This window comes from Rhododendron vialii, chromosome 10a (genome assembly GCF_030253575.1).
Source record: "Rhododendron vialii isolate Sample 1 chromosome 10a, ASM3025357v1".
NCBI classification, from domain to species: domain Eukaryota; kingdom Viridiplantae; phylum Streptophyta; class Magnoliopsida; order Ericales; family Ericaceae; genus Rhododendron; species Rhododendron vialii.
In genome coordinates this window covers 11,531,149-11,546,693 of record NC_080566.1, presented here as the reverse complement: position 1 = coordinate 11,546,693, position 15,545 = coordinate 11,531,149, and the positions used below count along the sequence as shown (strand labels likewise).

Genomic DNA, 15,545 nt, shown 5'->3' with positions numbered 1-15,545 from the left:
CTCCGCTTTCAATTCTTTTGGTCCATTTTTCTGCCCCGTCGGGCACTGCTCGCTCTATCTCTGGCTTTCTTGGCCACGTCTCGCCGGCCGGACCCCGTATCCCGTTGGAGGGATGGCTACGGCCGAGAGTGCCCGCTGAAGGGGGCTATTTTGGCTCGCAGCTCGAAAAATCGCTGCAGCGAAAACTCTCCGGGAAGATCCGGACGGAATGAGCCGAAGTTGCGGCGACCGGATGAAAGAAGGGAACGGGGGGCGGGGAAGGGATTTCGTACAAAAACGAAAAAGGGGTGCAACACGAGGACTTCCCAGGGGGTCACCCATCCTAGTACTACTCTCGCCCAAGCACGCTTAACTGCGGAGTTCTGATGGGATCCGGTGCATTAGTGCTGGTATGATCGCACCCGATAGGCACTCCGCTTTCAATTCTTTTGGTCCATTTTTCGGCCCCGTCGGGCACCGCTCGCTCTATCTCTGGCTTTCTTGGCCACGTCTCGCCGGCCGGACCCCGTATCCCGTTGGAGGGATGGCTGCGGCCGAACGTGCCCGCTGACGGGGCTATTTTGGCTCGAAGCTGGAAAAATCGCTGCGAAAACTCTCCGGGAAGATCCGGACGGCATGAGCCGAAGTTGCGGCGACCGGATGAAAGAAGGGAACGGGGGGCGGGGAAGGGATTTCGTACAAAAACGAAAAAGGGGTGCAACACGAGGACTTCCCAGGGGGTCACCCATCCTAGTACTACTCTCGCCCAAGCACGCTTAACTGCGGAGTTCTGATGGGATCCGGTGCATTAGTGCTGGTATGATCGCACCCGATAGGCACTCCGCTTTCAATTCTTTTGGTCCATTTTTCTGCCCCGTCGGGCACTGCTCGCTCTATCTCTGGCTTTCTTGGCCACGTCTCGCCGGCCGGACCCCGTATCCCGTTGGAGGGATGGCTACGGCCGAGAGTGCCCGCTGAAGGGGGCTATTTTGGCTCGCAGCTCGAAAAATCGCTGCAGCGAAAACTCTCCGGGAAGATCCGGACGGAATGAGCCGAAGTTGCGGCGACCGGATGAAAGAAGGGAACGGGGGGCGGGGAAGGGATTTCGTACAAAAACGAAAAAGGGGTGCAACACGAGGACTTCCCAGGGGGTCACCCATCCTAGTACTACTCTCGCCCAAGCACGCTTAACTGCGGAGTTCTGATGGGATCCGGTGCATTAGTGCTGGTATGATCGCACCCGATAGGCACTCCGCTTTCAATTCTTTTGGTCCATTTTTCGGCCCCGTCGGGCACCGCTCGCTCTATCTCTGGCTTTCTTGGCCACGTCTCGCCGGCCGGACCCCGTATCCCGTTGGAGGGATGGCTGCGGCCGAACGTGCCCGCTGACGGGGCTATTTTGGCTCGAAGCTGGAAAAATCGCTGCGAAAACTCTCCGGGAAGATCCGGACGGCATGAGCCGAAGTTGCGGCGACCGGATGAAAGAAGGGAACGGGGGGCGGGGAAGGGATTTCGTACAAAAACGAAAAAGGGGTGCAACACGAGGACTTCCCAGGGGGTCACCCATCCTAGTACTACTCTCGCCCAAGCACGCTTAACTGCGGAGTTCTGATGGGATCCGGTGCATTAGTGCTGGTATGATCGCACCCGATAGGCACTCCGCTTTCAATTCTTTTGGTCCATTTTTCGGCCCCGTCGGGCACCGCTCGCTCTATCTCTGGCTTTCTTGGCCACGTCTCGCCGGCCGGACCCCGTATCCCGTTGGAGGGATGGCTGCGGCCGAACGTGCCCGCTGACGGGGCTATTTTGGCTCGAAGCTGGAAAAATCGCTGCGAAAACTCTCCGGGAAGATCCGGACGGCATGAGCCGAAGTTGCGGCGACCGGATGAAAGAAGGGAACGGGGGGCGGGGAAGGGATTTCGTACAAAAACGAAAAAGGGGTGCAACACGAGGACTTCCCAGGGGGTCACCCATCCTAGTACTACTCTCGCCCAAGCACGCTTAACTGCGGAGTTCTGATGGGATCCGGTGCATTAGTGCTGGTATGATCGCACCCGATAGGCACTCCGCTTTCAATTCTTTTGGTCCATTTTTCTGCCCCGTCGGGCACTGCTCGCTCTATCTCTGGCTTTCTTGGCCACGTCTCGCCGGCCGGACCCCGTATCCCGTTGGAGGGATGGCTACGGCCGAGAGTGCCCGCTGAAGGGGGCTATTTTGGCTCGCAGCTCGAAAAATCGCTGCAGCGAAAACTCTCCGGGAAGATCCGGACGGAATGAGCCGAAGTTGCGGCGACCGGATGAAAGAAGGGAACGGGGGGCGGGGAAGGGATTTCGTACAAAAACGAAAAAGGGGTGCAACACGAGGACTTCCCAGGGGGTCACCCATCCTAGTACTACTCTCGCCCAAGCACGCTTAACTGCGGAGTTCTGATGGGATCCGGTGCATTAGTGCTGGTATGATCGCACCCGATAGGCACTCCGCTTTCAATTCTTTTGGTCCATTTTTCGGCCCCGTCGGGCACCGCTCGCTCTATCTCTGGCTTTCTTGGCCACGTCTCGCCGGCCGGACCCCGTATCCCGTTGGAGGGATGGCTGCGGCCGAACGTGCCCGCTGACGGGGCTATTTTGGCTCGAAGCTGGAAAAATCGCTGCGAAAACTCTCCGGGAAGATCCGGACGGCATGAGCCGAAGTTGCGGCGACCGGATGAAAGAAGGGAACGGGGGGCGGGGAAGGGATTTCGTACAAAAACGAAAAAGGGGTGCAACACGAGGACTTCCCAGGGGGTCACCCATCCTAGTACTACTCTCGCCCAAGCACGCTTAACTGCGGAGTTCTGATGGGATCCGGTGCATTAGTGCTGGTATGATCGCACCCGATAGGCACTCCGCTTTCAATTCTTTTGGTCCATTTTTCGGCCCCGTCGGGCACCGCTCGCTCTATCTCTGGCTTTCTTGGCCACGTCTCGCCGGCCGGACCCCGTATCCCGTTGGAGGGATGGCTGCGGCCGAACGTGCCCGCTGACGGGGCTATTTTGGCTCGAAGCTGGAAAAATCGCTGCGAAAACTCTCCGGGAAGATCCGGACGGCATGAGCCGAAGTTGCGGCGACCGGATGAAAGAAGGGAACGGGGGGCGGGGAAGGGATTTCGTACAAAAACGAAAAAGGGGTGCAACACGAGGACTTCCCAGGGGGTCACCCATCCTAGTACTACTCTCGCCCAAGCACGCTTAACTGCGGAGTTCTGATGGGATCCGGTGCATTAGTGCTGGTATGATCGCACCCGATAGGCACTCCGCTTTCAATTCTTTTGGTCCATTTTTCTGCCCCGTCGGGCACTGCTCGCTCTATCTCTGGCTTTCTTGGCCACGTCTCGCCGGCCGGACCCCGTATCCCGTTGGAGGGATGGCTACGGCCGAGAGTGCCCGCTGAAGGGGGCTATTTTGGCTCGCAGCTCGAAAAATCGCTGCAGCGAAAACTCTCCGGGAAGATCCGGACGGAATGAGCCGAAGTTGCGGCGACCGGATGAAAGAAGGGAACGGGGGGCGGGGAAGGGATTTCGTACAAAAACGAAAAAGGGGTGCAACACGAGGACTTCCCAGGGGGTCACCCATCCTAGTACTACTCTCGCCCAAGCACGCTTAACTGCGGAGTTCTGATGGGATCCGGTGCATTAGTGCTGGTATGATCGCACCCGATAGGCACTCCGCTTTCAATTCTTTTGGTCCATTTTTCGGCCCCGTCGGGCACCGCTCGCTCTATCTCTGGCTTTCTTGGCCACGTCTCGCCGGCCGGACCCCGTATCCCGTTGGAGGGATGGCTGCGGCCGAACGTGCCCGCTGACGGGGCTATTTTGGCTCGAAGCTGGAAAAATCGCTGCGAAAACTCTCCGGGAAGATCCGGACGGCATGAGCCGAAGTTGCGGCGACCGGATGAAAGAAGGGAACGGGGGGCGGGGAAGGGATTTCGTACAAAAACGAAAAAGGGGTGCAACACGAGGACTTCCCAGGGGGTCACCCATCCTAGTACTACTCTCGCCCAAGCACGCTTAACTGCGGAGTTCTGATGGGATCCGGTGCATTAGTGCTGGTATGATCGCACCCGATAGGCACTCCGCTTTCAATTCTTTTGGTCCATTTTTCGGCCCCGTCGGGCACCGCTCGCTCTATCTCTGGCTTTCTTGGCCACGTCTCGCCGGCCGGACCCCGTATCCCGTTGGAGGGATGGCTGCGGCCGAACGTGCCCGCTGACGGGGCTATTTTGGCTCGAAGCTGGAAAAATCGCTGCGAAAACTCTCCGGGAAGATCCGGACGGCATGAGCCGAAGTTGCGGCGACCGGATGAAAGAAGGGAACGGGGGGCGGGGAAGGGATTTCGTACAAAAACGAAAAAGGGGTGCAACACGAGGACTTCCCAGGGGGTCACCCATCCTAGTACTACTCTCGCCCAAGCACGCTTAACTGCGGAGTTCTGATGGGATCCGGTGCATTAGTGCTGGTATGATCGCACCCGATAGGCACTCCGCTTTCAATTCTTTTGGTCCATTTTTCTGCCCCGTCGGGCACTGCTCGCTCTATCTCTGGCTTTCTTGGCCACGTCTCGCCGGCCGGACCCCGTATCCCGTTGGAGGGATGGCTACGGCCGAGAGTGCCCGCTGAAGGGGGCTATTTTGGCTCGCAGCTCGAAAAATCGCTGCAGCGAAAACTCTCCGGGAAGATCCGGACGGAATGAGCCGAAGTTGCGGCGACCGGATGAAAGAAGGGAACGGGGGGCGGGGAAGGGATTTCGTACAAAAACGAAAAAGGGGTGCAACACGAGGACTTCCCAGGGGGTCACCCATCCTAGTACTACTCTCGCCCAAGCACGCTTAACTGCGGAGTTCTGATGGGATCCGGTGCATTAGTGCTGGTATGATCGCACCCGATAGGCACTCCGCTTTCAATTCTTTTGGTCCATTTTTCGGCCCCGTCGGGCACCGCTCGCTCTATCTCTGGCTTTCTTGGCCACGTCTCGCCGGCCGGACCCCGTATCCCGTTGGAGGGATGGCTGCGGCCGAACGTGCCCGCTGACGGGGCTATTTTGGCTCGAAGCTGGAAAAATCGCTGCGAAAACTCTCCGGGAAGATCCGGACGGCATGAGCCGAAGTTGCGGCGACCGGATGAAAGAAGGGAACGGGGGGCGGGGAAGGGATTTCGTACAAAAACGAAAAAGGGGTGCAACACGAGGACTTCCCAGGGGGTCACCCATCCTAGTACTACTCTCGCCCAAGCACGCTTAACTGCGGAGTTCTGATGGGATCCGGTGCATTAGTGCTGGTATGATCGCACCCGATAGGCACTCCGCTTTCAATTCTTTTGGTCCATTTTTCTGCCCCGTCGGGCACTGCTCGCTCTATCTCTGGCTTTCTTGGCCACGTCTCGCCGGCCGGACCCCGTATCCCGTTGGAGGGATGGCTACGGCCGAGAGTGCCCGCTGAAGGGGGCTATTTTGGCTCGCAGCTCGAAAAATCGCTGCAGCGAAAACTCTCCGGGAAGATCCGGACGGAATGAGCCGAAGTTGCGGCGACCGGATGAAAGAAGGGAACGGGGGGCGGGGAAGGGATTTCGTACAAAAACGAAAAAGGGGTGCAACACGAGGACTTCCCAGGGGGTCACCCATCCTAGTACTACTCTCGCCCAAGCACGCTTAACTGCGGAGTTCTGATGGGATCCGGTGCATTAGTGCTGGTATGATCGCACCCGATAGGCACTCCGCTTTCAATTCTTTTGGTCCATTTTTCGGCCCCGTCGGGCACCGCTCGCTCTATCTCTGGCTTTCTTGGCCACGTCTCGCCGGCCGGACCCCGTATCCCGTTGGAGGGATGGCTGCGGCCGAACGTGCCCGCTGACGGGGCTATTTTGGCTCGAAGCTGGAAAAATCGCTGCGAAAACTCTCCGGGAAGATCCGGACGGCATGAGCCGAAGTTGCGGCGACCGGATGAAAGAAGGGAACGGGGGGCGGGGAAGGGATTTCGTACAAAAACGAAAAAGGGGTGCAACACGAGGACTTCCCAGGGGGTCACCCATCCTAGTACTACTCTCGCCCAAGCACGCTTAACTGCGGAGTTCTGATGGGATCCGGTGCATTAGTGCTGGTATGATCGCACCCGATAGGCACTCCGCTTTCAATTCTTTTGGTCCATTTTTCTGCCCCGTCGGGCACTGCTCGCTCTATCTCTGGCTTTCTTGGCCACGTCTCGCCGGCCGGACCCCGTATCCCGTTGGAGGGATGGCTACGGCCGAGAGTGCCCGCTGAAGGGGGCTATTTTGGCTCGCAGCTCGAAAAATCGCTGCAGCGAAAACTCTCCGGGAAGATCCGGACGGAATGAGCCGAAGTTGCGGCGACCGGATGAAAGAAGGGAACGGGGGGCGGGGAAGGGATTTCGTACAAAAACGAAAAAGGGGTGCAACACGAGGACTTCCCAGGGGGTCACCCATCCTAGTACTACTCTCGCCCAAGCACGCTTAACTGCGGAGTTCTGATGGGATCCGGTGCATTAGTGCTGGTATGATCGCACCCGATAGGCACTCCGCTTTCAATTCTTTTGGTCCATTTTTCGGCCCCGTCGGGCACCGCTCGCTCTATCTCTGGCTTTCTTGGCCACGTCTCGCCGGCCGGACCCCGTATCCCGTTGGAGGGATGGCTGCGGCCGAACGTGCCCGCTGACGGGGCTATTTTGGCTCGAAGCTGGAAAAATCGCTGCGAAAACTCTCCGGGAAGATCCGGACGGCATGAGCCGAAGTTGCGGCGACCGGATGAAAGAAGGGAACGGGGGGCGGGGAAGGGATTTCGTACAAAAACGAAAAAGGGGTGCAACACGAGGACTTCCCAGGGGGTCACCCATCCTAGTACTACTCTCGCCCAAGCACGCTTAACTGCGGAGTTCTGATGGGATCCGGTGCATTAGTGCTGGTATGATCGCACCCGATAGGCACTCCGCTTTCAATTCTTTTGGTCCATTTTTCTGCCCCGTCGGGCACTGCTCCCTCTATCTCTGGCTTTCTTGGCCACGTCTCGCCGGCCGGACCCCGTATCCCGTTGGAGGGATGGCTACGGCCGAAAGTGCCCGCTGAAGGGGGCTATTTTGGCTCGCAGCTCGAAAAATCGCTGCAGCGAAAACTCTCCGGGAAGATCCGGACGGAATGAGCCGAAGTTGCGGCGACCGGATGAAAGAAGGGAACGGGGGGCGGGGAAGGGATTTCGTACAAAAACGAAAAAGGGGTGCAACACGAGGACTTCCCAGGGGGTCACCCATCCTAGTACTACTCTCGCCCAAGCACGCTTAACTGCGGAGTTCTGATGGGATCCGGTGCATTAGTGCTGGTATGATCGCACCCGATAGGCACTCCGCTTTCAATTCTTTTGGTCCATTTTTCGGCCCCGTCGGGCACCGCTCGCTCTATCTCTGGCTTTCTTGGCCACGTCTCGCCGGCCGGACCCCGTATCCCGTTGGAGGGATGGCTGCGGCCGAACGTGCCCGCTGACGGGGCTATTTTGGCTCGCAGCTGGAAAAATCGCTTCGAAAACTCTCCGGGAAGATCCGGACGGCATGAGCCGAAGTTGCGGCGACCGGATGAAAGAAGGGAACGGGGGGCGGGGAAGGGATTTCGTACAAAAACGAAAAAGGGGTGCAACACGAGGACTTCCCAGGGGGTCACCCATCCTAGTACTACTCTCGCCCAAGCACGCTTAACTGCGGAGTTCTGATGGGATCCGGTGCATTAGTGCTGGTATGATCGCACCCGATAGGCACTCCGCTTTCAATTCTTTTGGTCCATTTTTCTGCCCCGTCGGGCACTGCTCGCTCTATCTCTGGCTTTCTTGGCCACGTCTCGCCGGCCGGACCCCGTATCCCGTTGGAGGGATGGCTACGGCCGAGAGTGCCCGCTGAAGGGGGCTATTTTGGCTCGCAGCTCGAAAAATCGCTGCAGCGAAAACTCTCCGGGAAGATCCGGACGGAATGAGCCGAAGTTGCGGCGACCGGATGAAAGAAGGGAACGGGGGGCGGGGAAGGGATTTCGTACAAAAACGAAAAAGGGGTGCAACACGAGGACTTCCCAGGGGGTCACCCATCCTAGTACTACTCTCGCCCAAGCATGCTTAACTGCGGAGTTCTGATGGGATCCGGTGCATTAGTGCTGGTATGATCGCACCCGATAGGCACTCCGCTTTCAATTCTTTTGGTCCATTTTTCGGCCCCGTCGGGCACCGCTCGCTCTATCTCTGGCTTTCTTGGCCACGTCTCGCCGGCCGGACCCCGTATCCCGTTGGAGGGATGGCTGCGGCCGAACGTGCCCGCTGACGGGGCTATTTTGGCTCGAAGCTGGAAAAATCGCTGCGAAAACTCTCCGGGAAGATCCGGACGGCATGAGCCGAAGTTGCGGCGACCGGATGAAAGAAGGGAACGGGGGGCGGGGAAGGGATTTCGTACAAAAACGAAAAAGGGGTGCAACACGAGGACTTCCCAGGGGGTCACCCATCCTAGTACTACTCTCGCCCAAGCACGCTTAACTGCGGAGTTCTGATGGGATCCGGTGCATTAGTGCTGGTATGATCGCACCCGATAGGCACTCCGCTTTCAATTCTTTTGGTCCATTTTTCTGCCCCGTCGGGCACTGCTCGCTCTATCTCTGGCTTTCTTGGCCACGTCTCGCCGGCCGGACCCCGTATCCCGTTGGAGGGATGGCTACGGCCGAGAGTGCCCGCTGAAGGGGGCTATTTTGGCTCGCAGCTCGAAAAATCGCTGCAGCGAAAACTCTCCGGGAAGATCCGGACGGAATGAGCCGAAGTTGCGGCGACCGGATGAAAGAAGGGAACGGGGGGCGGGGAAGGGATTTCGTACAAAAACGAAAAAGGGGTGCAACACGAGGACTTCCCAGGGGGTCACCCATCCTAGTACTACTCTCGCCCAAGCACGCTTAACTGCGGAGTTCTGATGGGATCCGGTGCATTAGTGCTGGTATGATCGCACCCGATAGGCACTCCGCTTTCAATTCTTTTGGTCCATTTTTCGGCCCCGTCGGGCACCGCTCGCTCTATCTCTGGCTTTCTTGGCCACGTCTCGCCGGCCGGACCCCGTATCCCGTTGGAGGGATGGCTGCGGCCGAACGTGCCCGCTGACGGGGCTATTTTGGCTCGAAGCTGGAAAAATCGCTGCGAAAACTCTCCGGGAAGATCCGGACGGCATGAGCCGAAGTTGCGGCGACCGGATGAAAGAAGGGAACGGGGGGCGGGGAAGGGATTTCGTACAAAAACGAAAAAGGGGTGCAACACGAGGACTTCCCAGGGGGTCACCCATCCTAGTACTACTCTCGCCCAAGCACGCTTAACTGCGGAGTTCTGATGGGATCCGGTGCATTAGTGCTGGTATGATCGCACCCGATAGGCACTCCGCTTTCAATTCTTTTGGTCCATTTTTCGGCCCCGTCGGGCACCGCTCGCTCTATCTCTGGCTTTCTTGGCCACGTCTCGCCGGCCGGACCCCGTATCCCGTTGGAGGGATGGCTGCGGCCGAACGTGCCCGCTGACGGGGCTATTTTGGCTCGAAGCTGGAAAAATCGCTGCGAAAACTCTCCGGGAAGATCCGGACGGCATGAGCCGAAGTTGCGGCGACCGGATGAAAGAAGGGAACGGGGGGCGAGGAAGGGATTTCGTACAAAAACGAAAAAGGGGTGCAACACGAGGACTTCCCAGGGGGTCACCCATCCTAGTACTACTCTCGCCCAAGCACGCTTAACTGCGGAGTTCTGATGGGATCCGGTGCATTAGTGCTGGTATGATCGCACCCGATAGGCACTCCGCTTTCAATTCTTTTGGTCCATTTTTCTGCCCCGTCGGGCACTGCTCGCTCTATCTCTGGCTTTCTTGGCCACGTCTCGCCGGCCGGACCCCGTATCCCGTTGGAGGGATGGCTACGGCCGAGAGTGCCCGCTGAAGGGGGCTATTTTGGCTCGCAGCTCGAAAAATCGCTGCAGCGAAAACTCTCCGGGAAGATCCGGACGGAATGAGCCGAAGTTGCGGCGACCGGATGAAAGAAGGGAACGGGGGGCGGGGAAGGGATTTCGTACAAAAACGAAAAAGGGGTGCAACACGAGGACTTCCCAGGGGGTCACCCATCCTAGTACTACTCTCGCCCAAGCACGCTTAACTGCGGAGTTCTGATGGGATCCGGTGCATTAGTGCTGGTATGATCGCACCCGATAGGCACTCCGCTTTCAATTCTTTTGGTCCATTTTTCTGCCCCGTCGGGCACTGCTCGCTCTATCTCTGGCTTTCTTGGCCACGTCTCGCCGGCCGGACCCCGTATCCCGTTGGAGGGATGGCTACGGCCGAGAGTGCCCGCTGAAGGGGGCTATTTTGGCTCGCAGCTCGAAAAATCGCTGCAGCGAAAACTCTCCGGGAAGATCCGGACGGAATGAGCCGAAGTTGCGGCGACCGGATGAAAGAAGGGAACGGGGGGCGGGGAAGGGATTTCGTACAAAAACGAAAAAGGGGTGCAACACGAGGACTTCCCAGGGGGTCACCCATCCTAGTACTACTCTCGCCCAAGCACGCTTAACTGCGGAGTTCTGATGGGATCCGGTGCATTAGTGCTGGTATGATCGCACCCGATAGGCACTCCGCTTTCAATTCTTTTGGTCCATTTTTCGGCCCCGTCGGGCACCGCTCGCTCTATCTCTGGCTTTCTTGGCCACGTCTCGCCGGCCGGACCCCGTATCCCGTTGGAGGGATGGCTGCGGCCGAACGTGCCCGCTGACGGGGCTATTTTGGCTCGAAGCTGGAAAAATCGCTGCGAAAACTCTCCGGGAAGATCCGGACGGCATGAGCCGAAGTTGCGGCGACCGGATGAAAGAAGGGAACGGGGGGCGGGGAAGGGATTTCGTACAAAAACGAAAAAGGGGTGCAACACGAGGACTTCCCAGGGGGTCACCCATCCTAGTACTACTCTCGCCCAAGCACGCTTAACTGCGGAGTTCTGATGGGATCCGGTGCATTAGTGCTGGTATGATCGCACCCGATAGGCACTCCGCTTTCAATTCTTTTGGTCCATTTTTCTGCCCCGTCGGGCACTGCTCCCTCTATCTCTGGCTTTCTTGGCCACGTCTCGCCGGCCGGACCCCGTATCCCGTTGGAGGGATGGCTACGGCCGAAAGTGCCCGCTGAAGGGGGCTATTTTGGCTCGCAGCTCGAAAAATCGCTGCAGCGAAAACTCTCCGGGAAGATCCGGACGGAATGAGCCGAAGTTGCGGCGACCGGATGAAAGAAGGGAACGGGGGGCGGGGAAGGGATTTCGTACAAAAACGAAAAAGGGGTGCAACACGAGGACTTCCCAGGGGGTCACCCATCCTAGTACTACTCTCGCCCAAGCACGCTTAACTGCGGAGTTCTGATGGGATCCGGTGCATTAGTGCTGGTATGATCGCACCCGATAGGCACTCCGCTTTCAATTCTTTTGGTCCATTTTTCGGCCCCGTCGGGCACCGCTCGCTCTATCTCTGGCTTTCTTGGCCACGTCTCGCCGGCCGGACCCCGTATCCCGTTGGAGGGATGGCTGCGGCCGAACGTGCCCGCTGACGGGGCTATTTTGGCTCGCAGCTGGAAAAATCGCTTCGAAAACTCTCCGGGAAGATCCGGACGGCATGAGCCGAAGTTGCGGCGACCGGATGAAAGAAGGGAACGGGGGGCGGGGAAGGGATTTCGTACAAAAACGAAAAAGGGGTGCAACACGAGGACTTCCCAGGGGGTCACCCATCCTAGTACTACTCTCGCCCAAGCACGCTTAACTGCGGAGTTCTGATGGGATCCGGTGCATTAGTGCTGGTATGATCGCACCCGATAGGCACTCCGCTTTCAATTCTTTTGGTCCATTTTTCTGCCCCGTCGGGCACTGCTCGCTCTATCTCTGGCTTTCTTGGCCACGTCTCGCCGGCCGGACCCCGTATCCCGTTGGAGGGATGGCTACGGCCGAGAGTGCCCGCTGAAGGGGGCTATTTTGGCTCGCAGCTCGAAAAATCGCTGCAGCGAAAACTCTCCGGGAAGATCCGGACGGAATGAGCCGAAGTTGCGGCGACCGGATGAAAGAAGGGAACGGGGGGCGGGGAAGGGATTTCGTACAAAAACGAAAAAGGGGTGCAACACGAGGACTTCCCAGGGGGTCACCCATCCTAGTACTACTCTCGCCCAAGCATGCTTAACTGCGGAGTTCTGATGGGATCCGGTGCATTAGTGCTGGTATGATCGCACCCGATAGGCACTCCGCTTTCAATTCTTTTGGTCCATTTTTCGGCCCCGTCGGGCACCGCTCGCTCTATCTCTGGCTTTCTTGGCCACGTCTCGCCGGCCGGACCCCGTATCCCGTTGGAGGGATGGCTGCGGCCGAACGTGCCCGCTGACGGGGCTATTTTGGCTCGAAGCTGGAAAAATCGCTGCGAAAACTCTCCGGGAAGATCCGGACGGCATGAGCCGAAGTTGCGGCGACCGGATGAAAGAAGGGAACGGGGGGCGGGGAAGGGATTTCGTACAAAAACGAAAAAGGGGTGCAACACGAGGACTTCCCAGGGGGTCACCCATCCTAGTACTACTCTCGCCCAAGCACGCTTAACTGCGGAGTTCTGATGGGATCCGGTGCATTAGTGCTGGTATGATCGCACCCGATAGGCACTCCGCTTTCAATTCTTTTGGTCCATTTTTCTGCCCCGTCGGGCACTGCTCGCTCTATCTCTGGCTTTCTTGGCCACGTCTCGCCGGCCGGACCCCGTATCCCGTTGGAGGGATGGCTACGGCCGAGAGTGCCCGCTGAAGGGGGCTATTTTGGCTCGCAGCTCGAAAAATCGCTGCAGCGAAAACTCTCCGGGAAGATCCGGACGGAATGAGCCGAAGTTGCGGCGACCGGATGAAAGAAGGGAACGGGGGGCGGGGAAGGGATTTCGTACAAAAACGAAAAAGGGGTGCAACACGAGGACTTCCCAGGGGGTCACCCATCCTAGTACTACTCTCGCCCAAGCACGCTTAACTGCGGAGTTCTGATGGGATCCGGTGCATTAGTGCTGGTATGATCGCACCCGATAGGCACTCCGCTTTCAATTCTTTTGGTCCATTTTTCGGCCCCGTCGGGCACCGCTCGCTCTATCTCTGGCTTTCTTGGCCACGTCTCGCCGGCCGGACCCCGTATCCCGTTGGAGGGATGGCTGCGGCCGAACGTGCCCGCTGACGGGGCTATTTTGGCTCGAAGCTGGAAAAATCGCTGCGAAAACTCTCCGGGAAGATCCGGACGGCATGAGCCGAAGTTGCGGCGACCGGATGAAAGAAGGGAACGGGGGGCGGGGAAGGGATTTCGTACAAAAACGAAAAAGGGGTGCAACACGAGGACTTCCCAGGGGGTCACCCATCCTAGTACTACTCTCGCCCAAGCACGCTTAACTGCGGAGTTCTGATGGGATCCGGTGCATTAGTGCTGGTATGATCGCACCCGATAGGCACTCCGCTTTCAATTCTTTTGGTCCATTTTTCTGCCCCGTCGGGCACTGCTCGCTCTATCTCTGGCTTTCTTGGCCACGTCTCGCCGGCCGGACCCCGTATCCCGTTGGAGGGATGGCTACGGCCGAGAGTGCCCGCTGAAGGGGGCTATTTTGGCTCGCAGCTCGAAAAATCGCTGCAGCGAAAACTCTCCGGGAAGATCCGGACGGAATGAGCCGAAGTTGCGGCGACCGGATGAAAGAAGGGAACGGGGGGCGGGGAAGGGATTTCGTACAAAAACGAAAAAGGGGTGCAACACGAGGACTTCCCAGGGGGTCACCCATCCTAGTACTACTCTCGCCCAAGCATGCTTAACTGCGGAGTTCTGATGGGATCCGGTGCATTAGTGCTGGTATGATCGCACCCGATAGGCACTCCGCTTTCAATTCTTTTGGTCCATTTTTCGGCCCCGTCGGGCACCGCTCGCTCTATCTCTGGCTTTCTTGGCCACGTCTCGCCGGCCGGACCCCGTATCCCGTTGGAGGGATGGCTGCGGCCGAACGTGCCCGCTGACGGGGCTATTTTGGCTCGAAGCTGGAAAAATCGCTGCGAAAACTCTCCGGGAAGATCCGGACGGCATGAGCCGAAGTTGCGGCGACCGGATGAAAGAAGGGAACGGGGGGCGGGGAAGGGATTTCGTACAAAAACGAAAAAGGGGTGCAACACGAGGACTTCCCAGGGGGTCACCCATCCTAGTACTACTCTCGCCCAAGCACGCTTAACTGCGGAGTTCTGATGGGATCCGGTGCATTAGTGCTGGTATGATCGCACCCGATAGGCACTCCGCTTTCAATTCTTTTGGTCCATTTTTCTGCCCCGTCGGGCACTGCTCGCTCTATCTCTGGCTTTCTTGGCCACGTCTCGCCGGCCGGACCCCGTATCCCGTTGGAGGGATGGCTACGGCCGAGAGTGCCCGCTGAAGGGGGCTATTTTGGCTCGCAGCTCGAAAAATCGCTGCAGCGAAAACTCTCCGGGAAGATCCGGACGGAATGAGCCGAAGTTGCGGCGACCGGATGAAAGAAGGGAACGGGGGGCGGGGAAGGGATTTCGTACAAAAACGAAAAAGGGGTGCAACACGAGGACTTCCCAGGGGGTCACCCATCCTAGTACTACTCTCGCCCAAGCACGCTTAACTGCGGAGTTCTGATGGGATCCGGTGCATTAGTGCTGGTATGATCGCACCCGATAGGCACTCCGCTTTCAATTCTTTTGGTCCATTTTTCGGCCCCGTCGGGCACCGCTCGCTCTATCTCTGGCTTTCTTGGCCACGTCTCGCCGGCCGGACCCCGTATCCCGTTGGAGGGATGGCTGCGGCCGAACGTGCCCGCTGACGGGGCTATTTTGGCTCGAAGCTGGAAAAATCGCTGCGAAAACTCTCCGGGAAGATCCGGACGGCATGAGCCGAAGTTGCGGCGACCGGATGAAAGAAGGGAACGGGGGGCGGGGAAGGGATTTCGTACAAAAACGAAAAAGGGGTGCAACACGAGGACTTCCCAGGGGGTCACCCATCCTAGTACTACTCTCGCCCAAGCACGCTTAACTGCGGAGTTCTGATGGGATCCGGTGCATTAGTGCTGGTATGATCGCACCCGATAGGCACTCCGCTTTCAATTCTTTTGGTCCATTTTTCTGCCCCGTCGGGCACTGCTCGCTCTATCTCTGGCTTTCTTGGCCACGTCTCGCCGGCCGGACCCCGTATCCCGTTGGAGGGATGGCTACGGCCGAGAGTGCCCGCTGAAGGGGGCTATTTTGGCTCGCAGCTCGAAAAATCGCTGCAGCGAAAACTCTCCGGGAAGATCCGGACGGAATGAGCCGAAGTTGCGGCGACCGGATGAAAGAAGGGAACGGGGGGCGGGGAAGGGATTTCGTACAAAAACGAAAAAGGGGTGCAACACGAGGACTTCCCAGGGGGTCACCCATCCTAGTACTACTCTCGCCCAAGCACGCTTAACTGCGGAGTTCTGATGGGATCCGGTGCATTAGTGCTGGTATGATCGCACCCGATAGGCACTCCGCT

At 58.3% G+C, this 15,545-nt stretch overlaps 38 non-coding genes across 38 annotated transcripts; all 38 read right to left on the bottom strand.

The window, feature by feature from the left end:
- Positions 1-284: 284 nt before the first annotated feature.
- On the bottom strand, positions 285-403 carry LOC131306197 (5S ribosomal RNA). Its single transcript, XR_009193746.1, has one exon. It is a non-coding gene; the product is annotated as a 5S ribosomal RNA (ribosomal RNA).
- A 288-nt stretch (positions 404-691) lies between these two features.
- Positions 692-810, bottom strand: LOC131306196 (5S ribosomal RNA). Its single transcript, XR_009193745.1, has one exon. It is a non-coding gene; the product is annotated as a 5S ribosomal RNA (ribosomal RNA).
- Positions 811-1,102: 292 nt separating this feature from the next.
- On the bottom strand, positions 1,103-1,221 carry LOC131306195 (5S ribosomal RNA). The gene has a single exon (XR_009193744.1). It is a non-coding gene; the product is annotated as a 5S ribosomal RNA (ribosomal RNA).
- Positions 1,222-1,509: 288 nt separating this feature from the next.
- On the bottom strand, positions 1,510-1,628 carry LOC131306194 (5S ribosomal RNA). The gene has a single exon (XR_009193743.1). It is a non-coding gene; the product is annotated as a 5S ribosomal RNA (ribosomal RNA).
- A 288-nt stretch (positions 1,629-1,916) lies between these two features.
- On the bottom strand, positions 1,917-2,035 carry LOC131306192 (5S ribosomal RNA). Its single transcript, XR_009193741.1, has one exon. It is a non-coding gene; the product is annotated as a 5S ribosomal RNA (ribosomal RNA).
- A 292-nt stretch (positions 2,036-2,327) lies between these two features.
- LOC131306191 (5S ribosomal RNA) lies at positions 2,328-2,446 on the bottom strand. Its single transcript, XR_009193740.1, has one exon. It is a non-coding gene; the product is annotated as a 5S ribosomal RNA (ribosomal RNA).
- A 288-nt stretch (positions 2,447-2,734) lies between these two features.
- On the bottom strand, positions 2,735-2,853 carry LOC131306190 (5S ribosomal RNA). The gene has a single exon (XR_009193739.1). It is a non-coding gene; the product is annotated as a 5S ribosomal RNA (ribosomal RNA).
- Positions 2,854-3,141: 288 nt separating this feature from the next.
- LOC131306189 (5S ribosomal RNA) lies at positions 3,142-3,260 on the bottom strand. The gene has a single exon (XR_009193738.1). It is a non-coding gene; the product is annotated as a 5S ribosomal RNA (ribosomal RNA).
- Positions 3,261-3,552: 292 nt separating this feature from the next.
- LOC131306188 (5S ribosomal RNA) lies at positions 3,553-3,671 on the bottom strand. The gene has a single exon (XR_009193737.1). It is a non-coding gene; the product is annotated as a 5S ribosomal RNA (ribosomal RNA).
- A 288-nt stretch (positions 3,672-3,959) lies between these two features.
- Positions 3,960-4,078, bottom strand: LOC131306187 (5S ribosomal RNA). The gene has a single exon (XR_009193736.1). It is a non-coding gene; the product is annotated as a 5S ribosomal RNA (ribosomal RNA).
- A 288-nt stretch (positions 4,079-4,366) lies between these two features.
- Positions 4,367-4,485, bottom strand: LOC131306186 (5S ribosomal RNA). Its single transcript, XR_009193735.1, has one exon. It is a non-coding gene; the product is annotated as a 5S ribosomal RNA (ribosomal RNA).
- Positions 4,486-4,777: 292 nt separating this feature from the next.
- Positions 4,778-4,896, bottom strand: LOC131306185 (5S ribosomal RNA). The gene has a single exon (XR_009193734.1). It is a non-coding gene; the product is annotated as a 5S ribosomal RNA (ribosomal RNA).
- A 288-nt stretch (positions 4,897-5,184) lies between these two features.
- LOC131306184 (5S ribosomal RNA) lies at positions 5,185-5,303 on the bottom strand. Its single transcript, XR_009193733.1, has one exon. It is a non-coding gene; the product is annotated as a 5S ribosomal RNA (ribosomal RNA).
- A 292-nt stretch (positions 5,304-5,595) lies between these two features.
- Positions 5,596-5,714, bottom strand: LOC131306183 (5S ribosomal RNA). Its single transcript, XR_009193731.1, has one exon. It is a non-coding gene; the product is annotated as a 5S ribosomal RNA (ribosomal RNA).
- A 288-nt stretch (positions 5,715-6,002) lies between these two features.
- LOC131306181 (5S ribosomal RNA) lies at positions 6,003-6,121 on the bottom strand. Its single transcript, XR_009193729.1, has one exon. It is a non-coding gene; the product is annotated as a 5S ribosomal RNA (ribosomal RNA).
- A 292-nt stretch (positions 6,122-6,413) lies between these two features.
- Positions 6,414-6,532, bottom strand: LOC131306180 (5S ribosomal RNA). The gene has a single exon (XR_009193728.1). It is a non-coding gene; the product is annotated as a 5S ribosomal RNA (ribosomal RNA).
- A 288-nt stretch (positions 6,533-6,820) lies between these two features.
- Positions 6,821-6,939, bottom strand: LOC131306179 (5S ribosomal RNA). The gene has a single exon (XR_009193727.1). It is a non-coding gene; the product is annotated as a 5S ribosomal RNA (ribosomal RNA).
- Positions 6,940-7,231: 292 nt separating this feature from the next.
- Positions 7,232-7,350, bottom strand: LOC131306178 (5S ribosomal RNA). The gene has a single exon (XR_009193726.1). It is a non-coding gene; the product is annotated as a 5S ribosomal RNA (ribosomal RNA).
- A 288-nt stretch (positions 7,351-7,638) lies between these two features.
- LOC131306177 (5S ribosomal RNA) lies at positions 7,639-7,757 on the bottom strand. The gene has a single exon (XR_009193725.1). It is a non-coding gene; the product is annotated as a 5S ribosomal RNA (ribosomal RNA).
- A 292-nt stretch (positions 7,758-8,049) lies between these two features.
- On the bottom strand, positions 8,050-8,168 carry LOC131305227 (5S ribosomal RNA). The gene has a single exon (XR_009192822.1). It is a non-coding gene; the product is annotated as a 5S ribosomal RNA (ribosomal RNA).
- A 288-nt stretch (positions 8,169-8,456) lies between these two features.
- Positions 8,457-8,575, bottom strand: LOC131306176 (5S ribosomal RNA). Its single transcript, XR_009193724.1, has one exon. It is a non-coding gene; the product is annotated as a 5S ribosomal RNA (ribosomal RNA).
- A 292-nt stretch (positions 8,576-8,867) lies between these two features.
- Positions 8,868-8,986, bottom strand: LOC131306175 (5S ribosomal RNA). Its single transcript, XR_009193723.1, has one exon. It is a non-coding gene; the product is annotated as a 5S ribosomal RNA (ribosomal RNA).
- A 288-nt stretch (positions 8,987-9,274) lies between these two features.
- Positions 9,275-9,393, bottom strand: LOC131306173 (5S ribosomal RNA). The gene has a single exon (XR_009193722.1). It is a non-coding gene; the product is annotated as a 5S ribosomal RNA (ribosomal RNA).
- Positions 9,394-9,681: 288 nt separating this feature from the next.
- LOC131306172 (5S ribosomal RNA) lies at positions 9,682-9,800 on the bottom strand. Its single transcript, XR_009193721.1, has one exon. It is a non-coding gene; the product is annotated as a 5S ribosomal RNA (ribosomal RNA).
- A 292-nt stretch (positions 9,801-10,092) lies between these two features.
- Positions 10,093-10,211, bottom strand: LOC131306171 (5S ribosomal RNA). Its single transcript, XR_009193720.1, has one exon. It is a non-coding gene; the product is annotated as a 5S ribosomal RNA (ribosomal RNA).
- Positions 10,212-10,503: 292 nt separating this feature from the next.
- LOC131306169 (5S ribosomal RNA) lies at positions 10,504-10,622 on the bottom strand. The gene has a single exon (XR_009193718.1). It is a non-coding gene; the product is annotated as a 5S ribosomal RNA (ribosomal RNA).
- Positions 10,623-10,910: 288 nt separating this feature from the next.
- On the bottom strand, positions 10,911-11,029 carry LOC131306168 (5S ribosomal RNA). Its single transcript, XR_009193717.1, has one exon. It is a non-coding gene; the product is annotated as a 5S ribosomal RNA (ribosomal RNA).
- Positions 11,030-11,321: 292 nt separating this feature from the next.
- Positions 11,322-11,440, bottom strand: LOC131306167 (5S ribosomal RNA). The gene has a single exon (XR_009193716.1). It is a non-coding gene; the product is annotated as a 5S ribosomal RNA (ribosomal RNA).
- A 288-nt stretch (positions 11,441-11,728) lies between these two features.
- Positions 11,729-11,847, bottom strand: LOC131306166 (5S ribosomal RNA). The gene has a single exon (XR_009193715.1). It is a non-coding gene; the product is annotated as a 5S ribosomal RNA (ribosomal RNA).
- A 292-nt stretch (positions 11,848-12,139) lies between these two features.
- Positions 12,140-12,258, bottom strand: LOC131305226 (5S ribosomal RNA). Its single transcript, XR_009192821.1, has one exon. It is a non-coding gene; the product is annotated as a 5S ribosomal RNA (ribosomal RNA).
- Positions 12,259-12,546: 288 nt separating this feature from the next.
- On the bottom strand, positions 12,547-12,665 carry LOC131306165 (5S ribosomal RNA). Its single transcript, XR_009193714.1, has one exon. It is a non-coding gene; the product is annotated as a 5S ribosomal RNA (ribosomal RNA).
- A 292-nt stretch (positions 12,666-12,957) lies between these two features.
- LOC131306164 (5S ribosomal RNA) lies at positions 12,958-13,076 on the bottom strand. The gene has a single exon (XR_009193713.1). It is a non-coding gene; the product is annotated as a 5S ribosomal RNA (ribosomal RNA).
- A 288-nt stretch (positions 13,077-13,364) lies between these two features.
- LOC131306163 (5S ribosomal RNA) lies at positions 13,365-13,483 on the bottom strand. Its single transcript, XR_009193712.1, has one exon. It is a non-coding gene; the product is annotated as a 5S ribosomal RNA (ribosomal RNA).
- Positions 13,484-13,775: 292 nt separating this feature from the next.
- LOC131305225 (5S ribosomal RNA) lies at positions 13,776-13,894 on the bottom strand. Its single transcript, XR_009192820.1, has one exon. It is a non-coding gene; the product is annotated as a 5S ribosomal RNA (ribosomal RNA).
- A 288-nt stretch (positions 13,895-14,182) lies between these two features.
- Positions 14,183-14,301, bottom strand: LOC131306162 (5S ribosomal RNA). Its single transcript, XR_009193711.1, has one exon. It is a non-coding gene; the product is annotated as a 5S ribosomal RNA (ribosomal RNA).
- A 292-nt stretch (positions 14,302-14,593) lies between these two features.
- On the bottom strand, positions 14,594-14,712 carry LOC131306161 (5S ribosomal RNA). Its single transcript, XR_009193710.1, has one exon. It is a non-coding gene; the product is annotated as a 5S ribosomal RNA (ribosomal RNA).
- A 288-nt stretch (positions 14,713-15,000) lies between these two features.
- Positions 15,001-15,119, bottom strand: LOC131306160 (5S ribosomal RNA). The gene has a single exon (XR_009193709.1). It is a non-coding gene; the product is annotated as a 5S ribosomal RNA (ribosomal RNA).
- A 292-nt stretch (positions 15,120-15,411) lies between these two features.
- LOC131306157 (5S ribosomal RNA) lies at positions 15,412-15,530 on the bottom strand. The gene has a single exon (XR_009193707.1). It is a non-coding gene; the product is annotated as a 5S ribosomal RNA (ribosomal RNA).
- Between the last annotated feature and the right edge of the window lie 15 nt (positions 15,531-15,545).